The 27542-nt window shown below is 36.7% G+C and overlaps 1 long non-coding RNA gene across 1 annotated transcript in view; it reads right to left on the bottom strand.

Annotated features, from left to right (window-relative positions):
• LOC139158928 (uncharacterized) overlaps positions 1-27135 on the bottom strand; it is a 376821-nt gene extending 349686 nt beyond the window's left edge. Inside the window, exons 1-2 of the long non-coding RNA XR_011557771.1 lie at positions 27057-27135; positions 26161-26271 (exon numbers count right to left, since the gene is read on the bottom strand). This is a non-coding gene — a long non-coding RNA (uncharacterized lncRNA). The remainder of the gene's footprint in view (positions 1-26160; positions 26272-27056) is intronic.
• Positions 27136-27542: the final 407 nt, after the last annotated feature.

The following is a 27542-nucleotide window of genomic DNA, read 5'->3' as shown; positions in this document are numbered from 1 at the left end:
AAGTGAACAACATACCGACAGAGAAATGTTTGGTATTTATTTATTTGATATTATCATCCTCAAACACATGACTCTGGATATTTTTCAGCAATTAAAAACAATATAAAAGACAGAAAAGATAGAGAATATATAAAAACATTATATATTCTTGTCCTAAAAATGCGAGTTCCGGGTGTATTTATAAATGAAGAGGCAACAGCCATTGCAACCTCCAACAGCCATTTGGAGATCACAATAGCTGTTGCCTGTTGAAAAGTTTGTAAGAAGAAGCAATTTTCCCCATAGGAATCAATGTAAAAGCAAATAATGCGTGCAACCCCATCCCAAAAGTCACCCCTTTTGCCTTGCGCCACTGGGAATCCCCGCCTCTGGACTTCCATTGCCAGCCAAAATGCCAGTTCTTGCGTTGCCACTGGTGTAAAAAGTCTTGCATAGTTGGGATTTCCCTGAACCTCCCCTTACTGGGAAACTCCACCTCTGGACTTCCATTGCCAGCCCAAGTGCCCATTCTTACGTTGCTGAGATTTCCCTGAGCCTACCCTCGCTGGGATTCAAAGCAGCGCTGGCAAAAATGAAGGAAATCCCAGTGAGGGAAGCCTCAGGGTAATCCTAGCAATGCAAGAACAGGCGCTTCGGCTGGAAATAGAAGTCCGGAGGTGGGGTTTCCCAGTGAGGGGAGGCTCAGGGGAATCCTAGCAACGCAAGAACGGGCGCTTTGGTTGGCAATGGAAGTCCGTAGGTGGGGATTCCCAGCGAGGGGAGGCTCAGGAGAATCCCAGTGCTTCGGCTGGCAATGGAATTCCGTAGGCGGGGCATCCCAGCTCAGGTTCGTAAAGTGAAAATAGATCGGAAGAAGAGGCAAAAAAATCTTAAACATCAGGTTCGTATCTCGAAAAGTTCATTAGTAGAGGCATTCATAAGAAGAGATATCACAGTATGCATGTATGTATGTATGTATGTATGTATGTACGTGTGTGTGTGTGTGTATATGTGTCTGTGTCTGTGTGGTGTGTATGTGTATGTGTATGTATGTATGTATATATGTGTATGTGTGTGTGTATATATATAAACGTGCACACACATACATACACATACACGCACACACACAAACACATGTATATGTATATACAGTACAGTCTCAATTATCCGTCCTTCAGTAATCTGACCTTTTGGGTTATTCGACATTGCTGCTGCTTGGGAGCATGGCTGTAAGCATTTCTGCGCCCCCAGACATGCCCCCAAACATGGCAGTCCAGACAAGGAAGTTGTCCATCAATCCAAAGCAGGACAACTCGGCCCCCACATATTTTTTAAATACAGATGAGGGGAGCCGCCAACTTTCAGAAGACAACATAATCCTAAATAGTTTCCAGAGCAAAGAAAATCAGTTGTGCCAGTATTAATGGGAGAGTAGGATTCTCAGGTGATTTTCACCAAAAATCACATAAAGCCTTCATTTTGTCTCCCCATTTTGGCATTTATATATTTTTTCTAACAGAGATAATGCCTATGTCCCAAAATAAAGGTAAAGTGTATTTCTCTCCCGCCCTGAGGAGCTTCTGACTAATCAAAACGTAGTTCATTCCTAACAAAGCCTACACAAATTCATGCCTGGTTTCAAGGCTTTTCTTAGACCCTCCGGATTATCCAATATTTTCAGCTATCCGACTATCAGCTCACTTGTTTATGTCAGATAATCGAAACTCTACTTTATATGTAACATATTTTTGCTGATAATTAAAAGGAATGACTCAACAAAAAAACCATATGTGTGTGTGTGTGCGCGCGTGTATATATACATATACAGATACATAAACATACATATACATGTAAGTTTTGGTGCATTTGGGTTTTTTCCCATGTAATATTGATATTGTTTTTGTGATGTTTCAATGAGATCACACTCATCATATTCAGGCAGATGTTTGGGGCTTTGTGCTGCTGCGAATACAGTGGTTGGAGCTGCCATTTTTTTCTATAAATAATGGTGTGGGGCTGGTGGAAGGCTGGTTCAACTGCTGAAGTGGGTTGGATGGATGTGTTGTAACATTTTGATTGGTTGGTGGAAACACATTTGGTTAATTGCTTGACATGGTGGAGCTGAGGTTGTGATTTGTTTGTTGAATTTGTTTGAATTTATTGGTTCGTTTGTTTTCACTTATCAGCAAAAATATGTCTCATATATGTGTGTGTGTGTAACAAAATTTACAATCTTACACAGGAAAAGACCTGAAAACTACAAAATACATACCCATACCTGAGAAAACCTATGAAAACAGATAGACAGATGTTGAAGACCCATCTATGCCACCAAGCATGGGCCGATTAATTCCCCCCCCACACCTTTTCTGACTTAAAACACTTGAGATTGGTGTGATAGTTTTAGAATTGCTAGTTTTTAACAATACTGTACAGGTTTTTAATATAGTTTATATTGGATTTGTATTCTATTGTATTTTATTGTTGCTGTGAACCGCTCCGAGTCCTCGAAGAGGGACGGCATACAAATCTAATAAATAATAATAATTAATAATAATAATAATAATAATAATAATAATTTATTAGATTTGTATGCCTCCCCTCTCCAAGGACTCAGAGCGTCTCACAGCAACAATAAAATACAATAGAATACAATAATAATAATAATAATAATTATTATTATTATTATTATTATTATTATTATTATTATTATTATTAAATAAGTACAAGTACAATGACTATAAAATACAGTAGTACCTCGTGATACGAACCCCTCGTCATCCGAACTTTTCGAGATACGAACCCGGGGTTCGGAATTTTTTTGCCTCTTCTTACAAACTTTTTTCGCCTTACAAATCCACCGCCACTGCCGGAATGCCCCACCTCCGGACTTCCGTTGCAAGTGAAGTGAACATTTTTGCGATCCTGGGATTCCCCTGAGGCTCCCCTCCATGGGAAACCCCACCTCCCAGGATCGCAAAATTATTATTGTCATATTTTCAAGCATACTTGCTTCCAATACTTATTTTATTTTCAAGAATGTTTATCATAAGTTTTTAAATCCTGTGCCTTGCAAAATTTTACCAGATTAAACAGAGGATGGTAAAAGCTAACTAAACTGAGCAGAACAATCAAAATATTCAAAAATAGTCACAGTCATTTTATATAATATTTCATTTCCCTAACTTTCATAGGAATACTATGGGTTGCTAACTTATATAAAGAAATCTTTTCCCCATCTCTGGCAAGACAAATATATTTATGGGGAAATTATTAGAAACATGTGTCAGGCACAAAAGACCAGGTCCACTCCAGAGATGGGTTTCAGCAGATTTTGACCAGTTCTAGAAAACCAATAGTGGAAATTTTGAGTAGTTCGTAGAATTAGTAAATACTACCTCTAACTGTGTCCCCCCACCTATCTATTCTCTGCCTCCCTAGTCCCAACTGATCAGGAGGAAATGGGGATTTTGCAGTAACCTTTCCCTGGAATGGAGAAGCAATGGAGATTTCACAGCATCCTTTCACCAAGCCATGCCCACCAAGCCACACCACGCCTACCAAGCCACGCCCACAGAACCAGTAGTAAACATTTTTTAAATTCACCACTAGTCCACTCATTAAATTTAAATTAACCTATTTTATTGTTGAAAGGCTACCCACAGGAATCTTCTCAACTAACTGCCGGCATAAAAACTAGCATCTTATTCACCTTGGACCATCTGCAACAACTTTCTGAAACGTGTAAGCCCTCCTTAACTCTTACTTTATTGTATTACTCACTCAATTCCACATCACTGACAGATTACACACATTATTTGCAACACTTCCTATAACAAGAAATCTTGAAATGGTATCAAATCAAACCCACTTATTATATTAAATGAAAACCAGTTATAGTGCAAATAGATTGATAGATTTGTTTGGATGCATATAAATTCAGTTGGATTTTCCTGATATTTACAGTTAATGTGTTGATAATACATTAATAATGTATTATATCCGGCAATAAATGGTATGCATGGGTTTAACTGTTATATTTAAATTGTTTTTAAACTGCTTTTAGAGATTTTAGTATTATTTGCATGTTTTATATTTTGGTTGTGAGCTGCCTAGAGTCCCTAGGGAGTTGGATGGCATTAAAAATATATATAAATAATTTCTTTTTACTTGACTTGAAGGAAACTTTGTTAAAGTCACTAATTTTTCAAGTAAAAATCTGGTGTAGATTATCTGAAATAATAAGGGAAATACAGCACAGAAGCACAGATAAAGAAAATAACTAACTAAAAGGAAAAAAGAGACCCCGTGTGGCATAATTTGTGAGCTGAGGTGGCGCAATGGGTAGAGTGCAGTACTGCAGGCCACTAAAGCTGACTGCAGGTCAGCGGTTCAAATCTCATCACCAGCTCAAGGTTGGCTCAGCCTTCCATCCTTCTGAGGTGGGTAAAAATGAGGACCCGGATTGTGGGGGCAATATGCTGGCTCTGTTAAAAAGCGCTATTGGTAACATGTTGTAAGCCACCCTGAGTCTAAGGAGAAGGGTGGCATAAAAAAATCAAATAGATAAATAAATAACAGTTATGGGACAGTTAGAAACCAGAGAGTTCTCGCCCTACTTTAGACACAAAAACAATTGACTTTGGACCAGTCCCTCTCTTTCAACAGTGTGTGTTGCAATGGCAAAATCTTATCAAGAAAACAGCAGACGTTAGTCCAGTCCATGATGATGACGATGATGATACAGTACAAGCATTCACAATTTATCTTACGCCTAATCATCAATTATTAGGTGTAATCATCTAACAGATAGCTATGGTAGGTGCCAGGTAAATTATATACAATTTAAAATCATAAGTTGAAAATAGTTAAAAGTACAACTGCTAGAAATATTTGTATTTTGTTTGTACAAGTGTAATGACGAACATAATGACAACATGGAAACAAGATTCACCTTGACCTATATTCCAAACATTTTCAATGCACAGAGAGTATTTCATTATTTATCTTGTTCCTAGTGTGTGCAAACTATTGTTCGCTTAACTGTCAAAAAATATACTTAACCAAAATCATTTTGATCCATTGATGTATTAACTATGTATTTTCCTTTGACATGACTGTGTTTACTCTAATTCTTCCATAACAGCACAGGGAAAGATTATTTAATCAAAAGAAGATGTCTCAGGCTATAGTCACGTGAAAAGTATATTCCTGTGTAAACATATTTTTTTCTTTTTTTAACATATGTGGATTTATCCATTTTTGTCTTCATTCAAATACCATTTAAAGGATAAAGATGTAAATTAATATCTATGAAGACAACAATTATTTATTCAACAACAAATTAATAAATATTTATTTCTGTATAAAATAATTGTTGGGCTTGGCTCTAGATATCAATATCTAGTGATATTGTCCACATTGTCAGATACAATATCAAGAAATATTTCTTATAACTGTCCAGTAGTTTCTGACATCAAGTGGGATGATTTTCTCTCCCCTTCTCTCATCCACCTTTTTTTCAGCTATTTTATATTTGAGGGTTTCCTTGCATGCACAGCCTTTTTCAAATCAATCTCAACATCTCGGGATTTAGATCTAGGCTTTAACTTAACCATTCTAGAATCCTGCATATCCTGCAATCATATCTGCAGTGGTGGGATTAAAATTATTTAACAACCGGTTCTCTGCCCTAATGACCAGCTGGATAGTATGGCTGGATGGGCATGGCCAAGGTGGGCATCGCCAAGAAGCATGATAGCACTCAGCCTCCCGCAGCACTCTGCCAGCCAAAATGGGACACATGGGGTTAATTGCAAAATGTGGGCTTTGCTTTGTGACATCCAGATCCAGCGAGCAAGGAGTGTGCATGGCACAGAATGTACACGTTGTCTGGTTATGAAAAAATATCTCAAATGTCAGACATACACTAACTGCAGACTGACTTTTAACTATACACCTCCCCAGCAAATTTTGAAGTTCCAGGTAAAGAGGATTCATTTTAAGATGAGTCATCACAGTTTGCATGTTGGAGGTTCCTAAAGGAATGCTAGGAAACTCTGTATTTTAAAGAACATCTGAGGGAGGGTACAGAATAGCCTTCTCTGCCTGAGACTGTAGAGACCCAGCACCAATCAAAACACTTTCTGTGAAGCCACTGATTAACATCGACAGGGTAAACCACCAGTATATAAGAGCAAACTAAAATAAGAACAAACTCCACTTCCTTCTAGTACTTATGATGTTACATAGTTTTGTAATAAAATATCTGCAAGAAAACCATCAAGCTCAGAGAGCACCAAGGAACCCACAGTTCCTAATATTCTCTTCTATCGATAAACACTTTTTGGTTAGAGGGACTCGGAGCCTGTGTTTTATGGCTCCCAGTGGATTTCATTCTAAATTTTAATATGATTTCTGTAAATAAGGAATGTAGAATTATAATGGCCAAGTATCTGATCCTTCATATATCAACAAAATACAAAGCTAAGGGATAAACAAATAAAAAACAGATTTGAAAAAAGAAAAGGCTCAGGAAAGAAAAAGGATGAAAGTGTAAAAAAGAAAGAAGAAAGAAGGATAACTTAAAAATATTTGGGACAGATATAAATAAAAAATTATATCAAACTCTTACTCAAAGATTAGGATTTGTCTACATTATTAACATAATCCCTTATTTAATCATCAAAGCCCAGATCAACTTTTAATTTCAGTTTCTCACAAAAAGTCCAGTAATGGTTCGTAATAGTACATCCAAAACTGATTTAATTGCACCAATCTCTAAAAAACCAGAAATGGAAAATCCCAACTTTGGCAACTTTAAGGTGCATAGACTTCAATTCCCAGAATTCCCCAGTCAGCATGAAGTTTGCCCATCTTAAACTTGCCAAGACTGAAAAACACTGATCTAAAGATAGGATTTTTTTTCCATTCCTCTTTTACTGGTTCCTTCTTACTTACTTTTATTCCTCTTTTACTGGTTCCTACTTACTGAGAAATCATAATGCAAAAATCCCCATTTCCAACTCACCCCACAGTAATGATCATGAAAAGTCCACATTCCCAATTCACCCTAGAGCAAAGGTTTGGGACCTGGAAGGCTTCCTGCATCACCCTGAGAGCCAAAACAGGGCACGTTAGGACCATGCAATGCCCCCCCTCACATTACCCCATTTTGCACCTGGAAGGTCTCTGGAAGTCAAAGCAGAGCACGTGGGGGGAACTCCTGGGAAGGGCAGGGGGTAGGTGGAATTAGCCCGTTTTCCAAACAGGGCAAAAAGTTAACAACCGGTTTGACTAAACCAGTGCAAATGAATCCCACCTCTAGCCCTATGTTTATGGTCATTGTCATGAGCAGTGTGGTGGCCTAGTGGTGAAGGTGCTTGCCTCCCAGATTTGGAAAGTTGAGAGTTCAATCCTAGGTAGGGGCAGATGTTTCTCTCCAAGGATACAAAGAAGAAAGTACCTACTGTGAACAACAAATGGAATCAAGAATGGCATCTGATTAGTAATGCTCAGTTCCATCCAGTCACCCTCAACTCTACCATTGGAAGGTCTAGTCCTTCTAGTCCTTTTATAATATCTCCAAAAAAACTTTGGTACAATAAAGAATTCCTAGCAGATCCTATTGTGGTGATCTTACCAGACCCAGATTCAGCAAAGCAACCTCAAACCATAACATTTCCATTACGATACTAAGTTTTGGAGTTCATATAAGGTTCTTTTGGTGAAATTCTATCTCTGGTGTTTGCCATATACAGTACAGTATGCCTTCTACTACTGTCATCAACTCATTCTATCTTTACCTTATCCATCCAGAACACATTGTTCTAGAAGTCATGGGCTTTTCCTAAGTGTTCATGAGTGGATTTTAGTCTTGCCCTGTTGTTCTTCTGAGCAGCAAATATTTCCTCCTGGCCTTTGTCCTATATAAATCTAATGTGTGCAGCTTTCTAATGGTAGACTCATGAACTATGACAGTAACAGAGGCAAGACCTACAAGTAAATCACACAATTGAATTCTGGGGTTCTTATGAGCTTCTTTTAGCATCTGACATTCTGCTTTGGGGCTAAACTTTCTTGAACAGGTCTGGACAAGTTGGCAGACATTTGTAGATGATTTTCCAAATAGTGAATGATTGATGTACGAATGTTTGACAATCTTTTAAAAGCCCTTTTCACACTCATAGACATCTCTAACCTTCTTTCTGAATGCATCAGAAAGCTCTTTCGATGTGGGCAAAGTGATACACATTTCAACAACAAAGAACAAAACTAAACTAAATCAGTGTTGGGTTGCTCCCGGTTTGGACAGTTTCTTAGAACCGATAATGGGAGTGGCAGGAAGCTCTGCCCACCTATCCAGGATGCTTCTGTGCATGCAAGCACATGCACAAACTGGTGGCAAAGTAATTCAGAACCCACCAATGGACTAAATGTCAGGGGTTAAAATAAGACAGGGTTCCTCCCAAATTTTCTCTATTGATACTTTAAACATATGCATCTGATTCTAATTGTATGCATTTCAGGCAGTGATGATATAGTGAAATATATGTACAGTATATTGAACAGTGTTGAAAAAAATCAACACAGATAACAATATTTATATACATGATACTAGTAAAACAGAAACATTAGGACAGGGGACGGAAGATACTCTGATGCACAATATACTTACTTTTTCAGACATATATATATTTAAACCATAAGGTTGAATATGTACCACTTCATTAAGGATCACAGATATTAATTCTTAAAATGCTTCTGAAACTATTTACCGGTATGCTAAATTGCAATATATCTATATGCATTATATATTATAGAACAATTCTAATATATGTACATTATGTAATATTATTACATTTCCAGTGCCAGTTGCAACATTTAGGTAATTTGAGCAGCATACATGATGACAAAAGGTGTACAGCTGATTATGGATTCACAGAAACACTACCTCTGTAAAGAAATTACAAAAGCAGATGTGTACTTCAATTAAACATAAAATGTATTGATTCTGAATAAGACAAAACTTTTTCCTTTATGTTAGAAATCACTTAAATATTCCTATTTCATTTGTTTTCATTTGGTATGAAAACAATAAGATAGAAAGAAATCAAAATAAGCATAACTCTTGATCACTAAAATCTTCTATTTAAATGAAAAGACAACAACTGTATTATCAATCAAAAGAAACTCATGATCCTTTCTTAATGTTGTTCTGACAGGAAAGAAGCAGTGGGATAACACAAGAAGATAATATCAGAAGTTAACATTCGGTGAAAGAGGTAGACCATTGCCCAATAATGGGAAGTAATGGGAAGCCTATGCAAATTTACTAAGAACAGCTCTCATAGTCTGCAGTAGCACAAAATTTGCATCTCTTTCTTTGAAGACATACATTGATTGCCACTGTCCATTCTTTAACACTAATTATAGGAAATATTCTTTGCAACCAAATTCAATTCTTCTGAACTGCTGTGAATATCTACCTAGATCTTAGAAGTTGGGTTTTCTTTTTCAAAAATTAAATACTCTTGGTTTACGTTTTAGGAACAAAGACTTAAAGATTCTATCTCCGGTAAAATGTTTCATATTTTATCTATGGAGGGTTTTTTTTTAACCTTTTGAACCCATTTTCTGTTGCAAGACAAAAAAAGAAAGTAGGTGACAGGCCATCTTTGAGGAAATCCATAATCTTTCATTAAACAGAAAGAGATTTCCAAATGGTTATTTCCCTGAAGCCACATATACAGATATAACTGTTTTCACAGGCTTCAGAGGAATTGTATTTTAGCTGTAATGTCACACATAATTATACTAATCCTATTCTTTCATATCAGACCTATCTCCATTACCAGAAACCAGATCTACACTATAGAAAGAGATATATCTTCTCAAAGCAAAGTGGAAAAAGAGTATTACTTAGCTAACATCACTGAGTTAAAAAAAAAATCATAATTTTCCCTATGTTTAATAAATCTGACTATAGGGATGGACCACAACTCTACAGATATTTAAGCAACAAGCAAGAACTAAAAAAAAAAAAACTTGACAAAGTTACTCACATACTTCATGACAACAGTCTGTCTTGTGGCAGTGGTTAGAATGCATTACTCCAAGTTAACTCTGCTCACAGCCAGAACTTCAATCCTGATCACACACATGCACAGACACAAATATTGTATTTGTGTGCAAGCGCTGTATATGCATCAGGAAGGGCCAGTAAATGCTCAGCTTCATTCAGTCACCTCAAGTCCACCCTGATAAAAAGGATCACAGTTGTTAAAAAGAAACAAATGTTTCTGTATGCTCCATATATAAAGTACTGTAGAAAAGTTTTAGGCAGTTGTGTAAAAATGAATTAAAAATGAATTAAGAATTCCTCTCAGAAATATAAGTGTTGATAATTTATTTTTATCAATTAACAAAATGGGAAGTAAATGAACAGAATAAAAATCCAAATCAAATCAATACATGGGGTGACCACTCTTTGCCTTCAAAACTGCATCAATTCTTTCACTTGCACAAAGTCAGGCATTTTGTAGGATTAGAGTCAGGTACTGTGGTACCTCTACCTAAGAACGCCTCTACTTACAAACTTTTCTAGATAAGAACTAGGTGTCCAAGATTTTTTTTGCCTCTTCTCAAGAACCATTTTCTACTTGCCGAAACTGTAAGGCAGGAAGAAGCCTCTGTGGGGCCTCTCTAGGAATCTCCTGGGAGGAAACAGGGCCTTCACCCTCCCTGTGGTTTCCTCAATCGCATGCATCATTTGCTTTTACATTGATTCCTATGGGAAAAATTGCTTCTTCTTACAAACTTTTCTACTTAAGAACCTGGTCACGAAACAAATTAAGTTCATAAGTAGAGGTAACTCTGTGTATGATTAACCAATTATACCAAGCAGGGTTTAATGATCATCAATTTCATATGTAGGTTGAAACAGACATTACTGAAAGATGAACCAGGCTTAAAGCTGAACCAGGCACAGCTAGACTCTGCTACTAAAGTGAGGTTGTGGAAGAGTTTCATGTCACAGATGATACACCATGGGACAGGAATAAGACAAAGGCTAGTTATATCGAAAGGTCTCTCCCAGAAAAAGATTTCAAAGCAGACTGAGATTTCAAGATATGCTGTTCAAGCCCTTTTGAAGAAGCACAAAGAACAAGTAAAGTGGAGGGCCATAAATATGGTAGTTGGTCAAGAAAGCTTAACGTAGGAGATTAAAGAGAGGTCATGCTCACTTTCCTTCAATATCTGAAGATGTCCAGCAGTGCCAACAGCACAGAACTGGTGGAAACCAGTGGAAACTGGGTATACCCATCTACTGTCCGGATACATCTAGCTAAAGTGGTCTTTATGGAAGATATGCGGCCTCTGATGTGGAAACAAGGCTGAACAACTTAACTGTGCATTGGAACTGAGATGTAGAAAAATGGCAGCAAATGCTCTGGACCAATGAGTCAAAACTTAAAATATTTGGCTGTTATCAGGAAACAATTTGTTTGCCAAAGAGCTAAAAAGCATACAATAATGAGTGTCTGCAGGTAACAGTGAAACATGGTAGAAGTTCCTTGCACGTCTGGAACTGCATTTCTGCAAATGGATTTGGAGATTTGGTCAGGATCAATGCTTAGAAATACTGGCAGATACTATCCATCATATTATACCATTAGGGTGGCATGTGATTCACCCAAATTCATTCTTCAGGAGGTCAACGACTCCAAACATAGAACCAATCAGAACTGCTGTATCTTCAGTGTAAAAAACCCCCAAGGTGTCCTGAAGTGATGGTTTGGCCCCCACAAAGTCCTGATCTCAACATCACTGGATTACATGAAGAGACAGAAGGACTTGAGGCTGCCTACATCAACATGATCTGTGGTTAGTCCTTCAAGATGCTGGAACAACCTTTAAGGAACCTTGCCAAGTTACTTCAAAAACTGTGTGTAAGTGTATCTAGAAAATGTGATGCTATTTTAAAGGCAAAAGGTTTACTCCAAATATCAATTTGATTTAGATTTCTTTTCCCTTTGTTTACTTTCTATTTTGTTAACTGATAAAAATAAACTATTAGTATGTGTTCTGCCGGCGTGTCTTAACCGCCCGTAATTACAGGGTATTTAGTCCAGGAAGACACACACCACACGATAAAAGGAAAACCCAAAAGTTTTTATAAACAGAAAAACAGAAACAGCTCCCTCTTTAAATGTTAAAGGGATTTTCTAGTGCACACAAGGCACAGGTTAAATGCAGTCCAATTGTTCACCCAATAACTGGGAAATTGAATCCAATTCTAAAGTCCAGAAAGTCCACACACACAATCCTGAACAGCAAAAGCCACGATCTTGATGAAACACCAGGCTGCACTTTTATCTGTAGCACTAATTACAGCAGCCCCACCCAACCACAGGTGGCCTTATTTTCTCTTGTAATAATCCTTCAGTTGTTGTCTCCTATGTATCACTCTACGCATGCAAGGATGTGTCATTAATTCTTGTTCAGAATCCAGGGATGATACAGATGACTGATCTCCTCCTGGGCTGTCTGCCAAACTCCACTCTTCCCTGTCACTCACGCTTCCTTGGTCAGAGGAGACTTCGTCGGCAGATTCTACTGGGAGCAAAACAGGCCTGCAGCATGTGGATGTCTCCCCCACATCCACCTCCACATTTCTTGGGGCAGGAGCTGGGCCAGAGCTAACCACAATAGTACATCTAAATTTGAATGCATACTTCATTTAAAGAATTTTTACACAACTGCCTAAAACCTTTGCACAATAGTGTATATACTATTGCTACATAGCCTTTCCACCATGAGTCTTTGTATTTGAATAATCTTAGAAGTATTAAAATAAATCCCTGGTAGAGCAGAAGATTAAGGTGAATAATGTTAAAGATAATTAAAGTGACTTGATAACATAGTAGCGGTAATGGGTTCCCGAGGGTATGGTCAGGATCACAGTACCGGTAGTAGCTCGCTGGTGGTGTCATTTGATTGATTGCCTGTCACTCAAGGCCACCACCTTTTAAATTATTTTTTATTTATTTAATTAAAAAAAAACATCCTCTGCAAATGCACTGGCAGAGTAATTGACAAGCCAATGCCTCACTGATTTGCTGGCACACCAATCACCCCGCCCACCTCACTTGCGGCTTGCCTTACTTTTTTCCTAAAATGAAACTTACAAAATTGGTGAGAGGAGGACTTTGAAAGGAGGAGGACCTGTGCCAGTAAGTAACATGGGCAGGGGCCAGGGGATTGTGTAATTGTGTCTGGGGGGAGGGCTGAATCTGCTTTTTATTTATTTATTTAACAGTGATGTGCAAACTAGGGCAGTACATCTGAAGGTGTGTGTAATGTTCTAACATTATGGTTAAATGTGTGGCAGAAAGTGGACTCTGGGTGTGTTTTTCCTATCTCAGTAAGTGAGGTTGAATGTGTAATTTTTATAAGAGCTGTGCGTATGTGTGTGTGTATGTGTACATAATGTATATTTTTGTGTGTCAGTGTGTAATATGTATGTACACATATGGAATATATACATAGGATTATATTTTGGATGTTCAGTAATAGTAAATATCTATGGAAATTTTATCTCTTTGAGGGGAGGAGAAGTTAACCCTAACCCAAACTCTTGATATGAGTGACATCAAGTTGGCCACCTTTAAGCCAGTCACATGACCTTTAAGCCACTCCATGGTCACATGATCAAGCCACTCCCACCTGATCACATGGCCGGCAAGCACTCTTACCAAGTCACATGGTTGACAAGCCACTCCCACCTGTTCACATGAACATCAAACCACACCCACAAAATAAGCCATGCCGTCAGTGTGGTAGTAAAAATTTCAGGAACTCTATCCTGCATATTAGTTATAATGCAGCCCTTTGATTAGACCAAATCATGGCTGGTACCTGATTTACTAGTAGGGGTCCTTACTAACGTTTCACTTGCTTACCTTGGACTTGAGTGACATAACCTAAGACAGTGATGCCAAATTGGATGTTGCCCTAATGAACAAGATCCCTGCCCAATATTGGGGAACCAGGGCAATCTTATGATAAACTATACATAGACCAAGATGTATACCTAGACCAGGAATCTGTAATTGATGGAATGCTACTATAAACAGTAGAGCTAATGAGAGGGGATATATGAAATGTATGAGGAAACTATGGATAGACAGATGGTCTTTACCCATCCTAATTGAAAAACAGCTGGTCACATAAAGAAATTTAGAGAGGACCTTTCTAATGGATCAGGCAGATAAAAATGGCAGTGGGATTTTATGCCTTCAGATTTTTTTTATGCCTTCTATTAATATAGCCTTACAATTCTAAGGCAGAATTAGTTAAGCTAAGGCTAAGTCTGTTTTACCAGACACCTAGACACTGCTAAACAAACCCTCATAGCACTGTCTACCAGGTTAGGGGAATACATTAGAGAATCAGAGACCAAGAAAATATATGGCAGTGATGGCAAACCTTTTTTTCCTCAGGTGCCAAAAGTGCATGTGTGTGTGCTATTGTGCATGTGTGAGTGCCCACACCCACAATTCAATGCCTGGGGATGGTGAAAATGGCCTCCCCTGCTCCCTCTGGAGGCCTTCTGGAGGCCTAAAACAGCCCATTTCCCAACATCTGGTGGGCTTTGTAAGTCCATTTATCGCCTTCCGCCATCCTCCCAGAGCCTCCGGCTGAGCCAAAAATCTGCACATTGGAGCTGAGCTAGGGTAACAGCTCATGTGCCAGCAGATATGGCTTCGCATGCCACCTGTGGCAACTGAGCCATAGGTTCGCCATCATTGATATATGGCCTGTTCTACAAAAATAACCCTCCAAGCTATACTTCCCAGTGAACAATTATGCAACAACATAGTTGACAGCAGAACCACTGTCAGAAACTGAACAGTATTAAATGAATATATGGGAGAAAGAGAAACCATCTAACACCAGTACAAAGTTTCTGCAGGATCTGACAGCAAACCACTCTCCCAGAACAATCTCCCAGAACAGGAACCAGTTGCCATCTCATTGGTAGACACCCAACAGTAGGTCAAGAACAATAAGTACTATATCCAGAAATGATCTATACCTACTAGCTAAAGAAACTAACAGCAGTGCATGAACACCCAGCATTTCAGATTAACCAAGGGCTTGCAGCAGGTACCCATTAGAGCTGGCTAATGCAAGGAAGGATACTATTAATCACAAAAGACTCCCATAAAAGAACATGACCAGCTACCTCCCAGCCAAAAACCTGCATCCCCACAATATGGAAAATTCTATCAGGAATCATAGTCACTACAATATAGGACTATATAGGCCAGTACATGAATAGAATTCAGAAAAGCACTAGAACAACAGATACTCAAAATATCTGTTTTGCTCCATCAATAAAGTAGTCACCCAAAACTCTAGGTCTAGATAGACCAATCTAAGCATAACCTGATTACAGGAATGTCTACAATTCAATGCCACACATGTGGATCTGTGAATGATTGGTGCTATACTATGTTAACAGGATGCTAAATACTTCCTCAAGAACTTGATAGCACTGTGGAAGACAACAATGAAAGTCAATTCAAGACAGTTCACATATTTGGCATCAAATATGGCATACACTATGGTGCTGTTCTGCATAGACTTGAATCCCATTGACCAGATAATCAGAAGGATAATGACAAGTTCAAGACAGCACTGATCACAGAAGCAGAAGAGCAGGCAATGAGCACCATATCCATAGAACCAGGGACTTACCACATTAAACAGGACCCAAGGTGGAACCAATGTAGAGAGGCCTCAGAGACAGTCTGCAGGCTGTAAGATGCAGGCAATAACAACATATGCTGAACTACACAACTTATATGTAGGAACATCTGCAAAGTGTATGGGCTAGACTCCCTCAAGTCCATATGGGAAATTCCATGGAAGGTTGAGGAGAATAATTAAGATCTTGTTGGATTTACTGATCCAGATGGACTGGTAATGACCAATCGATCATATGGGAAATTCCATGCATGTTTGAGGAAAATAATTAAGATCTTGTTGGATTTACTGATCCAGATGGACTGGTAATGGCCAATCAATCAGACATCATGGTAGTAGATAAGGAACAGACATCAGTGATGATAGATTAACCCTGCTGTTCTGTTTAAGAAAAGTAACAAATCTTCTGTTCCCGGGTCACCCTGACCCGGACCGAAAACTCTTCATTTGCAGTGCTTATGTTTGGTCTTTTTGAAAGCTTTTTTCACTTGGAAAGTAGTCTGAACATTTCTGCACACAATGATATGAAAATTGAAATGAAAAAAGTAAATCTTATTGGTTTATTTTGCGGATATAATGCACGCCCCCCCCATTTTTGTGAATTTTTTTTCAATTTATGGATAGTTTTGCTTGCAAAATGCATTCTATTTTACTAAAGTTGGTATGGGATTGGTAGCTTGAACATTTCTGAACATAATGATATGAAAATTGAACTTGAAAAATTGATGCATATTGGTTTATTTTGTTGATGAAATGCATGCCCCCCCGTTTTTTTAAAATAGTCTTCACTTTATGGATAGTTTTGCTAGCAAAATACATTCTATTTTACTAAAGTTTGTGTGGGATTGGTAGCTTGAACATTTCTGAACATAATGATATGAAAATTGAACTGGAAAAATTGATGCATATTGGTTTATTTTGCACATAAATGTATGCCTCCCCCCGTGTTCAATTATTTCAATTTATATAAAAATTATGCTGCTAATTTCAAACTTACATACTTTTTTTTAGTAAAATGGATTTGTTTCATAAAATTAGTCCTCTGGCTACAATGTGGTTGATTTTCAAAAGGATATTCCAAATATTTCTAGACAAATATGTATAAACAGTGACAATAATGGCACATAGCAAGGCCGGGGGTGGGGGGTGGCCTTTTTGTGGCAAAAATAAACCAATAAGAACCATTTTTTTCAGTTCATTTATATTTTTCTTATATTCAGAAATGTTCAATTTAGTATATCAAACCTTTTGGGGGGAAATTCCTTAGGTATTTGTAGCCTTAAAAAAATAGAAATTGACACGAAATTAAAAAAGGATGGGGGGGGAGGGGCTTTTTGATCAAAATAAAAATATAAGTCTCAATTTTTCCAGTTCAATTTTCATATCATTATGTTCATAAATGTTCAAACTAGTTTTCCAGTTGAAAAAGTTTTCAAAAAGATCAAATTCAAGTACCTAAAAAAATTATTTTTGGTCCGGTCATATACGAACAGAAACAGACTCGAAGTTATGATTTTTTTTTGCCCAGAAAACAATTAGCCACCACCCCAAAAATATTTTTTGATGATCAGCATTGTTAAATTGAGTAAATGAATGCCTAAGATTTTAAAGAATATTTCGGATTTGGAGGATAAAAAAATAAAAAGTGAAAATGGTTGCAAGCAGCCGAGGGGGGGGGGAGGCCTTATTTCTGATATTAAAAAACCAATAAGAATCATTTTTTTCAGTTCCTTTATATTTTTCTTATATTCAGAAATGTTCAAGCTACCAATCCCACACCAACTTTAGTAAAATAGAATGCATTTTGCAAGCAAAACTATCCATAAATTGAAAAAAAAATCACAAAAACGGGGGGGCGTGCATTATATCCGCAAAATAAACCAATAAGATTTACTTTTTTCATTTCAATTTTCATATCATTGTGTGCAGAAATGTTCAGACTACTTTCCAAGTGAAAAAAGTTTTCAAATTGACCAAACATAAGCACTTCAAATGAAGAGTTTTCGGTCCGGGTCGTATGTGACCCGAACAGAAGATTTGTAACTTTTTTTGCCCAGCAAAAACTAAGCCCCCCACCCCCCAAAAAAAATTCTCATAGAGAGAACCCCTGAAATGATGAACCAGCATGAAATTTCAAGTTTCAGATATGCAGGGAAAATTTTTTACAGGGACTCAAACTTGGCTTCGGGTCGCATACGACCCGAACAGAACAGCAGAGCCAAGTAACAGCAACATCAGGAAAAAAGATTAACAAAAGTTGGAGAAGTATCAAGGCCTAAAGGAGGAATAAAGAGGATGGATACAGAAAGTAAGCCCCAGTGGTCCCAATGTTGATAATTTGGGACTGTGATTCCTAAACTGGGAGAACAATTCCAACAGATCCCAGAAACACCAGAGTGCTCTGTCCAGAAGCATGCAGGGCTAGAAACAGCTAAGATAATGCATAAAACCCTCAAACTCCCAGGCTTCCGGTAGAGGACCTGAGATTGAATGAAACACATGCCACCTATTGGTGAGAAGGAAATTTTTTTTAAAACTATAGGTCCTAATACAACCTTTGCACTTTATATTTGAATCACTTAAAGAATATTGAAATAATCAGGTCCTGGTATAAGATTGACCAATGTTTAAGGGTATGATTTGTTTTAAAGTAAAGCTGGCAAGGTTTCTCCTTATTATCAAGGGGGATTACTTTACAATGGTTGCAGTAATTACAGAAAACAATTTGGGGAAAAAAATCATAACTAGAGTTTGGAGTAATTAAGCTTTGGTATTCTCCCACTTGAATAAATACTCCCAATTCTCAAAGGAGAGACTCTACTTTCAATAAGAAATCTGAGGTTGAAACTATTATACAAAAATGGTCTAAAATAAGTCAAAATATGTTTAAAATGAAATAAATATGTTGTTTTTACAAAGAGAGTCTCTTAGGAAAGAGAGACAAAGATTGCAAATAATGAACATCAGAAATATTTAGTATAATTAATACGCTTGGCGAACAACACTGTCAATTTTTTCCTTGCACGTCCACCCAGTTTATATTGCTTGTCAATGGCATGACAGCACTTGCTACCAAAAATACTTTGCTTATACCTAAACAGTAATTTGAACAACTAGAAAAGAATTGGAAGCATTTTGCCACATGAAAAGGTGTCTTTTTGAATTAGCTGCTTTGTACATCAGAACGAATTAGTTTGTATTGTGACTGCTATTTAAACAACCCATTAAGTCAATACAAAATTGAGAAAAATATTCATATAAAGATCAAGACAGATAAAATTATGAGAAAAGGACAATCAAATGAATAAGCAGTATGTTCACTCTGTTCCAGGGATTATTCCACCAGTGAAAAACATAGGGACTACTAATGTTGACATAAAGTAACCTTTTTCATAGGCTTACATAGGCACTGAATATAAGGTTCTCCCTTATATTCAGTGAAGCAGGTAGAGATGAAAAGATGTAAAAATAAACTACCTAGTCATTTGTGTATATTCCTCAATCTCTGTAAAGCTGCACTTAAATCTGATTAACTTCTCACCTCAAAATGAGGTACCTTAGAATGCTTCCGGTCAAGATTTTTATAAATAATATATAAAATAATAGTTAGAAAGCTGTAGTAGCAATGCCAATAAGTAGGTTGGCAAACTTATAAATCGTTTAAGTGTTTAAGTTAGTTTTTATGTTCGTATAGGTTATGTTTTGTTTTTGTTTTCAGTTTTGTTTATGTAAATTCTTTCTGTTGTTCGGTATTTGCTTTTTCTTTTTTAATGTTAATAGTTAATAAATATATATATATATTTTTTTAAAAAGAATGCTTCCTAACACTTATTCTATGGGCTTTGTCTTATATTTGCTTTCAATTGTTCTTAAGACCTTTATCTGGACTACATAACACTGCAAATCCAGTATTGAAAATAATTAAGCTTCCATATGTGCTTTTAAAGCTGACAGCATAAAGGCCATTACAATTTAAAAGATATAATAAAGACAATGAAATACATGCAATGACAATATCACTATGAGGTGCTCATTATTAAATATGTACATACTAATTAGGAAGAACATTCCACATACTGTATGTACTGAACCATTCTCTATTTGGATGAAACTTCATATAGCTTGTTATTAATTCCATGAAAATTCATTCTTTGATGATAGGCAACGCAAATGAGGAAAATATCTGTAGATTGAAAAAAATGATGCAACACAGATAAATATAAATATAATATATACGTATATAATATATACGTATATATATAGTCTCCCTTAATTTTCAAATTCAGCTTAAACATGTGACACATACAGATAGAATTGTCGGCTATCAATAAAATTAACTGCCTTGGAAATGGCCCTGGGTTGGGCCGAGAGGCAAAACAGGAGCTGTGATGTTCCTTCAATATACCAGGGTGATTCAGCACAAAATGTAACCCTTCCCTGGTACAGAGCTGAAGGGATTGGATACTGTAGCCTAGAGGATAATTCTCTAGGTTGCAGGTTCAAGTCCCAGTGGGTATGGCTAGCTGATGAGGCCAAAATAAGGCCGAAATAGATCTATCCTAGTCTCCCTTAATTTTCAAATTCAGCTTAAACATGTGACATATATATATATATATATATATATATATATATATATATATATATATATATATATATATATATATCAATCAAGCTGGCTTGATGGGGTGCTTCTCAAGTGTTAATTTTAAAACTTACTAAATAAAGATTTTTAAAAAAAAATCAGATATCTTTTCCTAACCTAGATTTAATCATACTACAAATTATCAAATCCTCAGCATTATGGCATTTGGCATGACATTCTACTTGAAAATATAAATGGTTTTATTTTCCTTCAACAGAGTAATAAATCAGATCACACAGGAAACTACACATATGTCTGTGCTTTTATGTGTGTATTGTGTTTGTGTGTGTTATTTCATAAGCATTAAGAATACAAAGCTAGATTATCAGTTCTGTGCTTATTTATTTAGAACTTCATTTCCAAAGAAATATGTTACTCAATTACGATAGCCTTTTAAAACTGTGAACCCATATTTATTAATTGGACTTTTATTAATTGGACTTTGATGCTGCCCCTCTCCAGTCATATTACATGACTGAAGCCTATACTATATACATACATGCATGCATACATACATACATACGTACATACATACATTCTTATTTTACACATTTTTTACATGAGAAATTAAAAACTTGGAAAAAGATAAGGGTAAAGTGTGATTGTTTCATCCAAAACACATAGATAACCTTTTCAGGCATTGTATTAAGCGAGTTAGAAAAACTAAATACTGTACTAGCCATCAAATATTTCAATGTAATACTTGAATATGGCTCCTGAACCATATTATAATTTGTGTATTCATTTCTTTTACTAAATAACACTGAAAAAACTTTGAACTTTTATATAGTTCATTATTTCAAATAATCACTGAAAAATTTATTGTAAAAGTAATAAATAGTTACATTTCTTCATATTTTATTGATGTAATGTCAATCACAGACTATCATTTATTTTCTAGTATGTACTGGCTTATTCTTCCGAACAATATGATATGACGTAAAAATTGTACTACTTTAATGTTGTTATCAATTCATTGTTAGTTCTGATTTACAGTAGTTGTATCAGTTACTGTTCATTATTTTTTTATTGTTCCACAATACCTGAACACATACATCTAGGTAATCCTACAGTACAAAGCAGAATAGAGTACATAGAGTGATTATCAATGGATACTATATAGCCAACATGTACTCTACATGTAGTGTATTTTATCAATTTATCCATCTTGAATATTGTATCTTATATGACTACTATGACTTTTTTATTAATTTAATCTCAGAAAGATTCCTTTTTGACATCCATTGTAAATATTTCTAAGATAACATCAAGCTTCTATACTATCACCTATAATTCAATTATACTGGTTTAATTACGTAGAAATTATCTTAATGGAACAGGGTTTTGTCTCAATTTTAACTTTCAAAAAGCAAAACATAGGCAAATATTTTTAAAGGGATTAATAGGTGAATTTAACTTGCTAAAGACCAAATATTTTGTTGAAACTAAACATTTGCAGAGCAGTCTAAATTATGCTACTCAATTCTATACCTAAATCAGGAAATTATACATTAGAAAATAAAAACATAAACATCACATCTTAAAATATATGGAATACATCTTAACATACAACACAACATTCACATACAAAATAACATTTTATGATAGCATTAATTAATAGCAGATACTCTTAACTATTCAAGATACTATATTTATCTTGTATTTTTTTGGCCTTGTTCTCTTTAAGTATCTATATCAATGAGTTGGTTTGGGCATGAAAATATAGAGAATTTTGTAATACATAAAAAATACAATTCCTTTTCTACATGTGTTAGTAAAGTTGATCAATGTATTTTATTTCTGCCCAGAATTTTTAAAAAGCATTTGATTCCTTCGGTTAAAAAAAATGCTGTTTTGGAGAAATATACATTATTCTAAAACCTGTCAGGATGGTTTTTGACAAACTTTATTAATACAGTATTGTTTTTTAACATTTGAATAATATCAAGTACAAATTTAGATAGTTCTATATTCACTGTATCCTTAGTCTTTCTATTTTTTTTTATCCCCCAGCAGGGATTGGGGAGATGAAGGGATATATTCTCAATCTGCCTTTCTATTATTAGCCAGTTCTAAGAACAGATAATTATAACAAAACTGTTTTTGCATTTATGTTTATTTTCACTGTCAGTTTGGTAAACTGCGGTATTTTACTTCATTTGAACATCATGTAGATGGTTTATTCTAAAAATATATATAAATTATATGCAATGACTTTAGAGTATTTAAAATGTGGAAATATGCTTTGTGATGTTGTTTGGGAGGATCTCAAAATTACTAGTAGATAAAATTGAAATGCAACTAAAGTACCCCTAACTGTCAGTAATAACTGTACATTCTAAGATTAATAATGTATGTGATGTGCCTTATTCACAACTGAGCATCATGTTGGCTTGCTTTGTATTCTTTGTTTATTCAGAGTGGGAAGAACTTAATGAATTGGTCAACCAGCATTACTCAGTTGCTTTGGTGAATTAAGTCCAAATTATTGAGCTTGTAAATCTCTATTTTAAAAAAAAATAAAAAATAAAAACTTGTGTGCTACATAACAAGTTAAGAAAACAGTTTTTCCACCACTAATTGCAACTGTAAGCAAGAACCAGTAGACAGTACTTTATTAATCAGAAGTCCTATAGTAAGCACATGTTAGAGAAATTAATCATTCATTCCCTGCTGACTGCTTATGTATTTCATCAGGCCATTATCTGATCTGAATAACAAGAACAATTGCATAATGAAATGCATTACTGCTGACAACAGCAAATTTATCTACTCCAAAAAGGTAAGTACTTCCTTAGAACAAAAGAGAAAGTTTTCCCTGACTGCAAATCTATTATTTTTTCACTATCCCACAATGCATTTTAATATTCACTAGCTTCATACATTTTACATAATTATTAAAAGAGGGCCTTAAACATGACTGATTCAAGTATAATTTCTAGGGAAATTATACCAAGTCTTTTCCAAAGCATTAAAATAATTTTCAGAAACAGAGTTCACTATTCCCATTACAGAGTACTGTAAAACAAAAAGTTAGCACAGAAAAATTTAGATGACTCATAACACCTATCCACCAATGTTTACACTTAAACTAAAACACCTTGCTCAATATTTTGCAAATTCCTTAAGCATTTTACTGGGAATTTTTGAAAACCTGGTATTTTCATCTAATCTATGAAAATCTTCCAGAAAGTTACTTTCATTGGGGACAATAATTCTGCTATTGAATATAAAGAGAGCTCTGTAGGCCCCAAAGCAAACCTCCCAAATGAAGCTTTCCAATGCTGAGAGTCTGAAAGACCATCAAACAGGCTGTGACAACTAAAGGCAGGAGGGATAAAGAGAGTATATGAGCTGCAAAAAGATGGATGAATGACAGATGGCATCAAAGAGCTGGATTTATCTATCTCCTTCTACATACTTTCCCCTTCATTCAGCAGGATGGAGGAGGAGAGTGAGAAGAGGAAGAGAATAGGAAGCAGCAATCACCAGGGCACGCCTCCAAGGCCTCTAGGAGCTTTATTTGCAACACATGTTTATGCTGAGTCAATGGCTGACTCATCAGTAACAATAGAGAAGAAGCATAGTAGCAGCAACTGGGTGGTGGCCTTTCTTTCTTTCCTTCCTTCCTTCCTTCCTTTCCTTCCTTTCCTTCCCTCCCTCCCTCCTTCCTCCCATTCTTCTGGTACAACTTTTACTGGGACCTAATATCTGTGCCGTAAAACTCCAGATGATCCACAGAATTAGCAACAAAGTCATATGTGAAACTCTCTTTGCTATTATGATCATCCAGATATTTGCAACTCAAGCAAGATAGTGATATCGTGCTCACAAAGGGTTATTGAAGTCCTAGGTTAAGGGAGATCACACTGGGGGTTTTCATGTTTGGGCCTTCAATATGGCTGTTGCTTCTGCCTTCCTTATATTTAAGTCACTGGTTTTGAACACTGTTAAATAACCTAGTTACAACCCCCAGTGCTGCTGTTTAAGTCTATTTAGTCACAAATGTCAAAATTGATTTGTCCTTCTTTGAACTTGCAAACTATCCCAACATTATATTTCTGGAAGCCAGAAACCATTATCCCAACTAATATTTCTAATATTAATATGTTAAGCCAACTTTATTTGGAGTAAGCACAATAAAAATAAATTATAAGTGCTAGTAAATTAGCTAATATTGCAAGAAATATTTCCATATTTCAATACGGCGATTAGATAGGATTTGAGAAAAAGCATCCATATTACCCAGTGTATAGTTTAGCAACTATACACTTTTAAATACAGATTCCCAATATATAAGAAAAAATGAAGAAATCTGAATAACTTTGAACAATGAAGCTATGAGGGTTTTAATTACACCGTATAATCACTGATGTTGCTTCAGTCTTCATCTGAATTTCAGTTTCTAAGTTACAGATGAAAACATAGTTGAATTTATGATTTATACACTCTTGAAAGCTCCACTATATAGTATATCAAACATATAACCAAGAGAATAATGGGATAATATTAAAATCAAAATCCATTTGGCAATAAGAAATAACACTGAGACATTATTGATTCAATCAATACATTCAAAACATACTGATTATTTCTACCAGCAAAGGTATTATTACAATTTGAAATGCAGAGTGGTGGGTTTGGTTTTTTGTTTTGTTTTTGGAGTGGTTATTTACTTATTTATTTATTTGGATTGACTATTTCATAATTTACTACTTCAATCTTTGATGATAAGAAATAAATAAGAAATAATATGTTAAGCCAAGTTTATTTGGAGTAAGCCCAGTATAAATAAATTAGAAGTGCTAGTAAAATAGCTGATCTTGCAAGAAATATTTCCATATTTCAATATAGCAATTAGATAGGATTTGAGAAAAAGCATCCATAATAAGATATTAGTAACAGTATTCTTGTCCAAAGAATAATAATGCCCTTAAAACTTTTGGGTATGTACAGATCCTGATGAGGCTTTTAAATACTGTGTCTTTTGACTTTACTTTTTATCATTAAGTAGTTCATAATATTCATGGCCTAATCCCAATTCAGGTCTCCCACAGAGTGCGCTTTCTGTCTGCCTCTTTCTCTATATGTGCACTCATACCCACATATATACACACCTAGGCATATGTTCATACAGAACCATAGATGCATACAATCCTGTAAAAATCTTGTATTTTGTGCATGCACTGTGTCATCAATATACTTTATTAGATAGAGAAAACAATGACAGAGAATAGGCAATATCGTTAAAGAGAAGATTAGAGAATAGGGCTGAAATTAAAGCAGCTAACTCAAGCAGGAAATCCACAGTAATATTACTCCTGTATATTATTCTGGCAGGCTGAAATGACAGCTAGTGCTACCTTTCCATTTTAAATCCTCTAGGTGTCTACTGAAGAACACTTTTGGTGTAGCAAAGGAGAATCATTCCCCAATACATCCCAACTCTCAACATACTTCCACAACAGAAATAGTACTCTCCTCAACTCTTCTACTCTAAAATGCCCAGCAATTAAAATATATATATTAAAAGAAACTACTGTAATGCACTACAAAGCACACATGCATTTAACACATACATCATCTCTTTCATCTACACCCAAACAGAGCTTTTAGGTTAAGCTCGATTAAAGATAGACCTCTCCTCTTTGTCCACGTCTGCTAAAAAATCATAAGAGAAATGCATTTTGCAGCTTATGGGACAGACAGAAAGAAGCAGACTCTCCGGATTCAATAACAGCCTTGCAGAGCCAAAATCGACTTACTAAATGCAGCCAGCTCGCACCTCTCTGGGAATCTTAAGGAGTCTTCGCTTTCCGCTCCTGCCGGTCACGATCAAGAACAGTCCTCCTATTCCATAAAAGGCCACGAATGAACTGCAAAGAAAGACAACCACATGTCACAGATCCAGCAGGTTTGTTTTGGTGCCGAAGGAAGGTTGCAGACTGGGGAGGAGGGAGGGTGCAAGAAGAAGGCGGCCAGCACGGCGGGGTTTTAAAAGTGGTCTCCCTCCCCCTCTCTCTTCTTTTTCTCTCTCCCTCTCTCTTTCTTTATCTCGCTCTCTCTTTCTTCTTCTTCTCGGTCGTCTCCAAACTGCAAGGTGGGTGGGAGCTTTATCTCTTTGCCTCCCCCACCCCACACCCTTGGCCAATAAATAAATAACTCGGTGGCTCGCGCGCGCCGTGCCCAATCGCGGCTCTATTATAGGGCTGAAGACGGTACCTGCAACTCTCTGACGCTGAAGCTGCCAGAGAGGAAAGTGTGCGGTTGAGGAAGATAGAAGATTAACACATTTTAAAAAATAAAATAAAATAGAAAGAAAGCGAAGAGGAATAAAACAACTAGGCGGGTTGTGGCAGTCGCACTCCTCGGTTTTAAGCAACGGAATAATAACTAAAGAGCCATCGCTGGGGATCCAAAGGGAGAGCGAAGGAGCGGCGGCGCTATCAAAGCGAACCTCCACGAGCACTTACGCCCCTCCCGCTGGCGAGGCGAGTGGGAAGCGAGGCGGTGGCAGCAAAAAAAAAAAAAAGTCTGTCTCTCCTGCAAGCGCAAACACTATAGTCTCCGTGTTGCTCTCTCTTTCCCCGGCTCATCCCCACCGGCACCGAGCGCCGACAGCAGGAGCTTGCTGGGGACGGAGCTCTCTCTGCACACTCACCTGCATTTCCTTAACGAGCCACTTGATGGCTAGCAATGCCCAAGCCGCTCTTTTTCTTTAGCGCGCCGGGCGCTTTGCCTTGCCTGGCCAAAACCCGCAGGGGAAAGGGAAGGGGGAGGAGGCGGCGGCGGCGTATAAAATGTGAGCGAGAGGAGCGTACCGAGCGAGGAAGAGAGAAAGGCGGGAGCCAGTTCAGGAATACAAGGGGACCTTTCTTGGTAGCGCTTCAACTGTTTTTTAAGAAAACGGATGGAAGGGGGCGTTGAAGTATGGAGATGATTTTGAAAGAAGAGGATCAGGGTAACGCTCAGCCGCCGTCTCCTTTGTGTCATTTCAGGTGCCACTTTTAGTTCGCTCTTCTCACCTTTCACCGACCGGACCACCACTCCTGTTTTGTTTGTTTTTTAATACCGTTCACAAGACCCTTGAATTTGGACCGGGATGGTGGTTATGACGTACCCATAAGGAAAGCGTGAAGGGACAAAA

Source organism: Erythrolamprus reginae, chromosome 2 (assembly GCF_031021105.1).
Source record: "Erythrolamprus reginae isolate rEryReg1 chromosome 2, rEryReg1.hap1, whole genome shotgun sequence".
Lineage (NCBI taxonomy): Eukaryota > Metazoa > Chordata > Lepidosauria > Squamata > Dipsadidae > Erythrolamprus > Erythrolamprus reginae.
Note: the sequence above shows the minus strand (reverse complement) of the source record. Positions and strands in the feature narration are given on the sequence as shown.